This window comes from Malania oleifera, chromosome 4, assembly GCF_029873635.1.
Source record: "Malania oleifera isolate guangnan ecotype guangnan chromosome 4, ASM2987363v1, whole genome shotgun sequence".
Taxonomy (NCBI): Eukaryota; Viridiplantae; Streptophyta; class Magnoliopsida; order Santalales; family Ximeniaceae; genus Malania; species Malania oleifera.
In genome coordinates this window covers 17,977,644-17,988,995 of record NC_080420.1, presented here as the reverse complement: position 1 = coordinate 17,988,995, position 11,352 = coordinate 17,977,644, and positions in this window count along the sequence as shown.

Here is an 11,352-nt window from a genome sequence, read left to right as displayed (position 1 = left end):
GTCACCCATATATTAACTACTTTTACTAAAATCTGTAAGGTGTTTCATTCCGATGAGATGAATCAATTTCTTGAATGTTATAGTATGCAAAGCTTTGGTGAACAAATATGCTTGATCAAATTTGCTGAACATCCATTCTTCTGGAGTTCATGTGTATATAAAAATTTTGGAGAGATATATTTTATTCTGTCACCCTAATTCCTTTATGGCCTTTGGGACAAGTGGCACTGGGAGAGCTCCCTTGAGAGGCTCGAGATCCTAACTCCTGCCACGGACCCATAAAATTACTAGGCCGCTTCCACGTACTCTAACTGGAGTTAAACTGAGACTCGTGAGATAAGTGTCTCTTCTTCTGGTTCGCCTCTCTCTCCCCTTCCTGAATACTGGCCTTTACCGTCATAGCCCTGTTCACTAGCTCAGTAAAGCTCTAGACCAATAACACCACCACCTACACGTGCATTGTCTGTCTCAGCCCTCTCTCAAACATCCGAGCCTTCTTTGGCTCATCCGGGACCATATGTGGAGCGAATCGGGATAGCTTTACAAATTGGGCCGCATACTGTTGAACGGTCATGGATCACTGGGTTAGGCGTAAGAACTTCTCTACCTTTATCTCTTAAGTGGCAATAGGGAAATATCTGCTAAATAAGATCTCCCTGAAACAGCTTCAGGTAACAGCTACATACCCTGGACGCTGCTCCACCACTAGCCTAACTGATCTCCACCACCTCTTTGCCTCCCCCAACAAATTGAAGGTAGCAAATCAGACCTTCTGCTCCTTTGTGCATTCTAGCATATACAACAGTTCCTCCATCTCCTGAATCTAGTCTTCGGCCGCAATCGGTTTTGGTCCTCCTAAGAATGCCAATGGATGCGTCTGAGAAAAATGTTGGAACGTGCAGCCTCTATCAGCCACTGGCTGACTCCATTCCTGAGAATCCCTCCGAGATTCTTTCCTAGCATGTTGTGCTTTACTATGCAGCACGACCAATGCCTCAACATCATCATCGCTGAAGGTATCTACATGATTGTCCCCTCCTATCATAACTTCCTTTCCCCTGGGATTCATCTTGAAGATAGGATAGAACCCGACATAGAAATTCCACATTTATCATGATCAATGCAAATATGGAATGACTAAATAACACAACATATGAGTTTGCAGTTAAAGGAAATCATTTATGCACTTCAACTGCAAAACTACCAAAGTATGGGTCCCTAATCATAACGCTAACACTACATACATACTTTTCTATCCTATCATTCCTAAACTAAATTTTTAAGCCCCAGTCCTTCAATCTAGAACCAAAACCATCAATGGATTTATCATGGTTTTCCTGAAATCATCATTCCAGGAAAAGCACAAAAGACCGTTGAAAGATCATTGTCCCAGAACTCCAAGAATAAAGCCCGACCTAACTTATTCATTCTTATCCTTAACTTATCTCAACCTATACTCTGGTAATTATCACTGACAAAGTTTGCAAAACCTAGAAAACCTAGGCTCTGATACCACCTGTAACGCCCCAACACGCCACATGGGCCCGGGGTGCTACTAAAGTGACATCTGCATACCTGATACCATAATCATTTAACAATAATGTTGGGGAAGTAATGAAACATTCTCCATTTATACATTACCAGAGTTCTAAGTTGGTTCATACATAAAGGTTTCCATGCATCCATATTACAATCCGACCAAAACTAGGCAACTAGTTTGGTCCATACGACCATAATGCAAGCCCTGAGCTTGACAACATAACTTACATACGCTAGAGTTCTTACAGACACTCGAAAAAAGGAACTAATCTAACTTTCACCCCTTGAATCCTCTAAACATGAATACTTGTAGTTTTCCTGAAAGATGATTTTTGTCTATTGGGAACTAGACACTTCTCAGTAAGGGTGATCAAGTTAATATTAGTGTGTGGGCAGCATGCTTTTAGTGCTTACAGAAAACATTCATTCTTCATATAACCGAAAATAGTTGTCTTAACATCATACATACATATACAGCTGGAAATACTCATTTCATTTTCCTGGCATAAACACTTCATTCATTTCATAACATCATTATTTACATAAATGTACAAATAGACATAAAAGACACCTCCTCAAACTAACACCATGCATAGAGCCCCGTGGTTAGGGTTATGCTACTCGAAGGCTGTACTAAGCCTAGGGTGATCAACCCAGACAAAGTTGACATTCATCTACGTCATAGCTCTGACTACGCAGGCATCCACAATGTACTTGCATGCCCTGATTGCCCTACCATGTCTTGAAAGTTTGACCTTCTAGGTATGGTATTATAACGACCTGCTTAATTGTCATATAAATATATATATATATATATATATATTTTTTCACATAATAACATACATAATATCCAGCTAAATTGTCATTTTTCATGGTCAACCTTGACCCATGGGTACCAAGGATATATTTGTCATAAAACTCTGATACTTAAGCAACGGGAAACATAAAATCATATACATGCCATAAATTCCAGAAACCATACCAGAGTTCTACTAAATTTATCATATACATATACATACAGTCATCCACCAAAAATACTGAAAGTACTTCTAGGGTCTTTACCCAAAAAATCATCTGACCCTAGCTCATCCACTTACCCTATAGACAGGGTAGCTCAAACCACTTCTACTGCTGTGGGCTTTCTTGTCCATCCTACTGTATTTCCTGAAATGTTTGTATGTGGGATATGACACCTCTCAGTAGGGAGACAAATTAATATCAGTGTGTGACAATATGAGTTATGTTCGGGATACAATCTAAAAAGTACATAAGTCATAACTGATATAACAGTTGTATCATATTACATAAAACATGGTTTATCATAACATAACATATCATACTAAATTTCAATACTGAGAAATCATTTATATAACCATATCATACGTAACTTATTACCAAGGATAGATAGTTAGTTAGCTCTCGTCATGTCTAACCCCCCACATGACAGGGTTGTGCGGCCCAAAGGCGGGACCTAGCAATGGCTGACCGACCATGCTAAATTAAACATAAGTCTGTAAGTACGATGGGTCTGTTCCGCCTGTGCCGGTCTACCAAGGGAACTACAACACTCCCATAAAGCCACATCGACTGTCATCTCCTATACTCTACATAAAATGTGTGGTAGCACTAACATATTCAAATTCATAAACATATAACTACGATATTGTGCTTCATAAAACTAAACTAAGTTATCCAGGTTCTGATAACATATAATACATTTCATATTTAAACATATTTGTTTCGTAATTCAGAGTAATATCTAACATAAACATATTCCATGATTTCTTACATATCATACATAATCACAACATCAGCGCCGACATAATTCATAATGTAAAATCACAACATTAATGCCGACATAATACATAACGTAAAATCACGGCATCAAGGCCGACATAATTCATAACGTAAAATAATGGCATTAATGCCGACATAGTTCATAACATAATAAACATACATTCTTGCATTATTTAACGTAATCTTTAAAACATATTTCCTGTATTGGTTTTAGGGTTATCCTGAAAACTACTATAACATACTTATCTTAGGAAAATCATAATATTTCAATATAACATAAATTTCATGGGAATATTATACTCATGCCACACGAATATTCATAGCCTTATAAATTCATAAATTATCCTGAAATCATATTTCCATATAAAATGTGTTAAAATCATTTCCCTGTTCAACAACAGTATTCTCAAACATAATTCTATATCATACATATTTTCCTAAAAATAAATGTTATTTAATTCATAATAATTTCAAGAAAAATATTGACTTAATTTATCCCCTTACTCGACTTACTTAGAAGCCCACAAAATATTCCAAATTTACATCCGTGTGTTCCCCAACTCAACACCCTGAAATTGCATTTTCCCCAACCAAACTTCAGCATAATACTATCTAAAGCATTTTCCCTAGTCTAACAACACCAAATAACTTATAAAGTCTAAAATAACTAACTTACCTAGATTTTAGGATGGTGCCCAAACTGGCCTAACCAACAAATTACTTTAACAGATTTATAGAGAATCTTCCCAGGAGTAGCATAGCAACTTCTGATCATTGAACCGGCATGTAACAAGGCCGGAATTCTAGAGAGAAGGAGGAGAAGACAATTTTTAGAGAGAGAAATGGTCCTGCATGAAATTCTTTCGTAGAAAAACGATTTTTGGCTTTTATAGAGTGCTTGTCCACGTGCCCTTGTAGACGAGCCACTCCACTTTGTCGACGAGTCTATGAAGGGAGTTCATCGATGAACACCTTCTCCTCATCGACAAGTTTTAGGCCCTGAAAATAGTCCTCTCGGTAATTTCTTGTCAATGAGACACGTGTCCCCGACGATGAGTCCAATAGGCCTTCTCGTCGATGAATACTCTACACTCGTCGATAAGACCCTACTGAAACCTTTTTTTTTTTAAATTCCTTTTCTCTCTTTTCTTTTATTATTTAATTACTATAATTCTTCGAGTCTCTACATTCTCCCTTCCTTATAAAATTTCTTCCTCAAAATTTACTATCTGTATTAAATATCATCTTTTGAGGAAAATGGGCTACTTATTTTATTACTTACTCTCATTTGTGGCGGAGGAATACTATGGTTACATTCAGAGTTCTGGGAGATTACATACACATAAAAGAAAAATTCTCTCAAAACCAAAATAGTATCTACTAACAAAAAATTATTACATGTACTCAACTAACTTGCACAAAATAAACTTAGCATACTTACCTGCATCTTCCCTTATTACTGTTGGTCCTCACTAAATAAGTGCGGGTATTTCTGTCGCATTTCTTCTTCAAGATCCCATGAAGCTTCTTCCACCACATGATTCCTCCATATGAATTTCACTAATGGAATCCTCTTATTACACAATTCCTATTCTTTTCTGTCTAAGATCCGCACTAGTATATCCTCATAAACCATTGATTCTTTAAGTTTTATCCCTGCATAACTGACCACGTGGGAGGGATTTAGGACATATTTTTTCAGAAAAAAAACATGAAATACGTCATGTATTATGGATAAAACTGGCGGTAAGATTAACCGGTAGGCAACTGACCCCATTATTTCTCTCTCAAGCAAAATATATCCTACTGCTCATACTCTCTTCAAAACCACTCAAACTTACCTTCTTCACTTCTCTATATCATCTATAAGTGTATTGAGTGTTGGTATTTAGAGGTTTGCTCTCTCATTCATTGAGTGTTTGAATCGATTTTTTACGAGAGCATAACGTAAGTATTCTTAGGAGGCTTTGCTAATAAGCCTACCCTAAGAAACTTGGATTGACCTGTCCTGAGTGTTGCATTCTCGTTGCAATAACTTATGAATTTGTATTGTTTTTGGTTTGCAAAATATTTTCAAACTACTCAAATTCTTGTGGAATCTTCTGTATGGATATATTTTGAAAAGATATTTGTATTTCGTTACCTTTATGCTTTGTGACAAATTTATTCAAGTACCTATCATTTGCTTAATACAAAGATGGCATAGCTTTGCCAACCAAGCATTATCCCTAATTCGTGGATTGAGACCTCCTATTGATTTGACATACTTGAATTTGCTCATGATATGGTCTGTGTGAACACATTTGATTGAATATTTTGAGATACACAGATTGTTATTGACACTTTCACGTACTCACTACATTGATAGAAAATACATTTGAGAGTTGAATTATTTAGACCACATTGAGCTTACATATTAAATCATTTGTGGTGTATGTGATTCAACGCATTTGGGTACAAATATGCTTTACGTGAAAACATTTTTATATTGTACCATTTGATTGTAAATCTGAGTGATTTTAGGCATAGCCTGAGTGGGCGGCAATCCAGCCCGATAAGGATTGGTGTAAAGGTTGAAGTCAGCCCTGTGCTAATTGACCTAGTTTGTATAGGTGTCGCGCCACCCGATTAAGTGAGCAAGTGATAGTGGTAATCCTTGTACTTGTTAGCCAAGGCAGGGACGTAGGCAATTGGCCGAACCTCGATAATATATCTGCATGTCACCCTCTTTTTACTGCTTTCTGGTGCTTGTGTGATTAATTAAATTGTTTTATCTACTTTCTGGTATACATTTACTTTACTTGCACTAAATTGACCATAGGGTTGTGAATATATTGGTGTTAGGAGATTAACCTAGGAATTAAATTTTAAAAATATCAATTCACCCCCTTCTTGGGATCATGGTAAAGCTAACACTTTATTTTAAATATATATAATTTATTTAATAAATTTTTATCTTAAAAAATAAATTCTCAAAAATAAATTAATTTGTGCTTAATATAATTCATATTATTACTTTCTAATTAACAAGAATACATATCATATAGTAAATTAACATATGATTGTGAATTTAATTAATAATATTTCAGCTTTTTATTATTATTATTTTAATTAGTTAATAAATCATAGTGTTATTTTTAATTAAAAAATCTCTAATTATGATGCAATATGTTTAAGTTTGTGGTTAATAGTAGTACTATTATTTATATAATCCAAATGCTTAAATGGTAATATTGTCCAAGAATTTCAACATATATATGCGAAAAACACATCTAAGCTACAGAGTAACATGCCGAAACAATATTCATTTAAATATGGAATGCAATAAAAAAACATGGACAACAATAATATATATAATAAATTAAAATACAAAATCCAAACTCACAATGCCAATCAAAACATAATTCATTGTCAATTAAATCCATTAGTATTCATTTGTTTCTATACCAATTTAAAACACTAGATTGTAGCATACTGTCAATTAATTACACATAACACATATAACAAATAAGGAAGTTTTTGATTATTATTTTGTACTTAATATAATTCCCATTATTACTTCTAATTAAGCAACAATCATATTGTCATGTTGATGTGAGTTTGCATATGTATATTTGTTACATTTATGAGTATGTGATTATGGTGGTATATAGATGTAGGTGGTAAGTTTGCATGTATAATATCATATATTGAATTAACATATGATTGTGAAATTTTTTATAATATGTCACCTTTTTAATTATATTTTTCATGTTACTATAATTCATATTGTTATTTTTTTAATTAAAAGTAAATATATTATGATGCATATTTTCTTGGCCCAAATCCCTACGCAATCCAATCATTTTTTAACACACCCTTAAATTTAAACAAATCCTTTTAACTACTATAATTATTTCGGCAAAATCATAAAATATCAATAAGCGTAGTACCGCAAATAATATTTAGCATATACAACACAATCATTTAGATACTAATATATAACTTTGAAAAAAGTTAGAAAACAAATTTAGATCTAGTAAGTGCCAACCAATAATAAACTTTAAATTTATTCAAATTTTTAAGACAAAATCATGATCATTAATGGAACAAAAAATAAATAATTACAAGATTTTAGTAGGCAAAATCACATTTACATATCTTTATTACACATTGAAACACCTCACTGGAAAAAATTTTTATATTTCTAATAATTTAAAAAGAATTGTACAGGTGTTGTAGTCTTGAAGCATATTACCCACAATATTTAATACTCAAATATAACATTTTAATTGATAAAATACCAAATAATGAAATAAAGTCTTACCTTAGATGGGGGTTCCTGATTGCCTGCTTCCAAACAACACATCGAAGCAAAATGCTTAATTTATGAATCTATAATAACAACTCTTCAAGCCAAGTCAATTATTCAGAATAATCAATACAACAAACTAATTTGGTAAAAATACATAGTCCCATTCTCCCCTTTTAATCTTACTCGAGCTCTCGAACGGTCACTTGTTTCCCTAAACGACCATGTTGGAATGGGGGTATCCCGATAAGGGGGGGTGAAATGGGTTTTAAACATTTTATTCTAATTAGCATTTCGCCGATTCAACTACAAACATTTTATCCAATATACACGCGTGTATGTAAAATAATAAAACGATAACTGAAAACAAACACGTGTGCAGTATATCTTATTTAAATCAAATGTGTGTATGCAAATAATTATTATATCAAATAAACATTCATACACATACTGAATTTAAAGTGTAAGAATTTAAATAAGATAGAGAGAGAGTGACACACAATATCGAGGTTCGGCCAAACCAGCTTACGTCTCCGCCTTGAGCATACCCCCCAAGGATTACACTATCCTTACTCACTTAAATGGGCAGAGTAGAAGCTGTTTATATCCTCTCCTTATGGGGTGAGGAAAACTCTAGTTCAATTTTCAAACTGAACCGAACCAGTCTCACTTACGGGACTGAGACTCTCCATTTCAATTTCCGGGTTGAACCGAATGTGTCTCACTTACGGGGCTGAGACTCCTCAGTTCAATTTCGGACTGAACCCAACCGGTACATTTAAAAACAATTTTTGTATATGAAAATGTTTTTAAAACATGCAGGCAGAAATGTTCACATTAAACTCATAAAAGATGCACTCTCTAAAGATATGAAATAATTGTCACTAGAGTAAGATGTGTATCTAAATAATTAATGCACAAATAAAATATATGTGAAAAAGAAGTATTATTGTTCTCTTATAAATACTTTTGCAAATAAGAATATTTGGAGAATCTAGGAATTTAACCTCAAGAAAATATTTATGCAATAAATAATTTTCTCCCAAAAATCTTTATCAAAGAATAATCAAGAGAAAGCCTCAGCACTACTCCTAACAAATTTTTTTCAACGAGAGAAGCTATGTGAAAGTAAAAGTAAATAAAATGCCCTAAATAAAATACTCTCATAAAAAATGATTTTGAAATAAATGTATGAAAAAGAGTTTGAGAGATTTGCATAAAAGATTTGGCTCCAAAAGAATGATTTTAACAATAAAAACGTTTGAGGAAACTTTGATTAACAATGGATTAGAGAGAAAATTTGGGCTAATCAAAGCAAATGAGGGGATATTTATAAATTTTATGAAAATTATGACCGTTGGGAATACGCTCGGTATTTTGGAAAAGTTTTAATTACAAAGTTATAATTTTTTTTAGCGTTTTTAAAAAATTCCAACCCGAGAGTTTCAGTCGACCATATTTGAGATTCGGTTAACCATATCATTATGTTCGGTCAACCATGACATTCTTGAACTAATGTTTTGATCAACCGTATTAAGGCGATATTGAAGAACCTTCCCAAGGTTCTTCGATCAAGGTAGTTGTCCCTAATTGATTTTCTACAAACCAGTGCGAACAGTGTCACGATTTTACTAAGGGTTCGGTCGACCAGAGCATTGGGGATCCCCCAAGTGTCAGTTTAGTTGACCATACAACTCAAGTTCATTTTAAAATGGTCGACCGAATAGTCAACAAATTGACTCTGGGAGGTTCGGTCGACCAAAGTTTCTATGTAGGTTTGGGATCGGTCGATCGAACACACTTAAAGTGTGCATTTAAGGCCTGATTTGAGTTTAAAGTTACATGTAGGGATCTATGATCTATTTAAGGTCAAGACTCTTTAATTTAGCCTAAAAAACTTGGTGTCAGTCAATCAACCTAAAGTCTATCTACGGTCATTACTGAGCATTCAAATATATCATGCAAATGCATGCATTATTACATATTAAAGATAAAAAATTAAATGCAATACAATTACAAAATAAATGTTTTCTTCTTTACTCTTACGTCTTTCGTGGAAAATTCCAATTGATGTGAACTTTCTAACTTTCATCTTCCTTTTTTGTGTGTGCATTCTAAATTTGTAAACCTGTTCAAAACATTAGCCACACACATAAGATACATGCGCTTTGTCAGTATCAAAATAGGGATTAGATTCAAAAAGTCAATATGTCACCTGCCACAACGAACGACCACCTGCTAGCTTGTTGCTGCTGCCGTCCTTTTCCTTGCTAGACTCTCTACTCTCTCTGTTGTAACTGTGCGTTCGTGAGGGAAGTTAAGAAGAAAAGATGAGTTGAAGGGTGTTAAGGCAAATCTCGCTGGACCAAGCAGCGAGATTTGTCATGCATCACACATCAATCGGCCCTTCCATTTTCTAGACAAATCTCGTTGCTTGGTCTAATGAGATTTTTCTTGACATGCGTTAACACTCGATTTGCCTTGACATGCGTTAACACTCAATTTGCCTGACCATTTAAATGTCGCTGTTTGGTCTAAAGAGATTTATATAAATCTCGTTGGATCAAGTAGCGACATTACGTGAGCGTCATTCTGAAAATAATTTTTCTGAATAGGGTGTTATTTAATATATTATTTTAAAATAATGATAAAAAGGGAAACAACTCCAGAGGTGAGCATGTTGCGGATTTCCTTGAAAATGTTACTAGGTTCCTTCTCGACGCTACACCCGCACCGGCAATTGGTAGTCTACTCCTAATAAGATTGTGCCACATGTATTTCGAATGACAAATGGAAAACAAAACCTTTTGTTTTGTATGAATACTCCACAATCTAAAGTATGCCCTCCAAAATTGACCAAAGGTCTCACTTTTTTTAAGTGTTTTGTTTTTCTCGCCTAAAAAAATTAAGTGGGTCTCTCTTAAAACATTTTACATATAATATTTTTATTTATCATGTTATCTTGTGCAAGGTTATTTAATATTTAAGAGTATGGTGTTTATTGCTTTCGATTTTAAGTGTAACCCAAGCAGAGGTGCTTTTATTTTATTGTGATCGTAATAAATAAATGAATAAATAATAACCATTACTCTGTTGCAGCCTGGAGGTGTGGTATTTTATGACATTAATTCTCTTCGCTGGGTATTTGAAAAATGCGGAAGTGTCACTCGATGCTCTTTCCATTTGGTTGGTACCTTTCCTTTTCTTTTATTTATTTATTTCTTCATCTCTCTTAAATTTATTTTGTTTTCCCAGTTAAAAAATTTTATTTTTCATTTTATTGATGTCCTCTTTGAAATTTTAAAAATTAACTTTTTGAAAAGAAAAAATATATATAAAAAGATTTATTTTTTTCATGTTTAATATATATATATATATATATATATGTTTCAAATGAGTGAACAAAAATATAATTTTAGATATCAATTACATTTTATTTTTTAAATTTTTTTTTAATAATATTTTAAATAAAGAGAAAACTTAATAAAAATTTAATTTTTTTTTTTTCTCAACATGTTGATTGATACTAACTGACCTTAAAAGTTTGGAGAAATACCTTTTTTTTTTTTTTTTTGCTATTGCATGCATTTTATACACGTTTTACTGTTCTATTTCATGATGTAGTCAAACTTAAAATCGAAAGTGACAAATACCATACTCTTAAATATTAAATAATCTTGCATAAGACAACACGATAAATGAAAATATTATACATAAAACGTTTT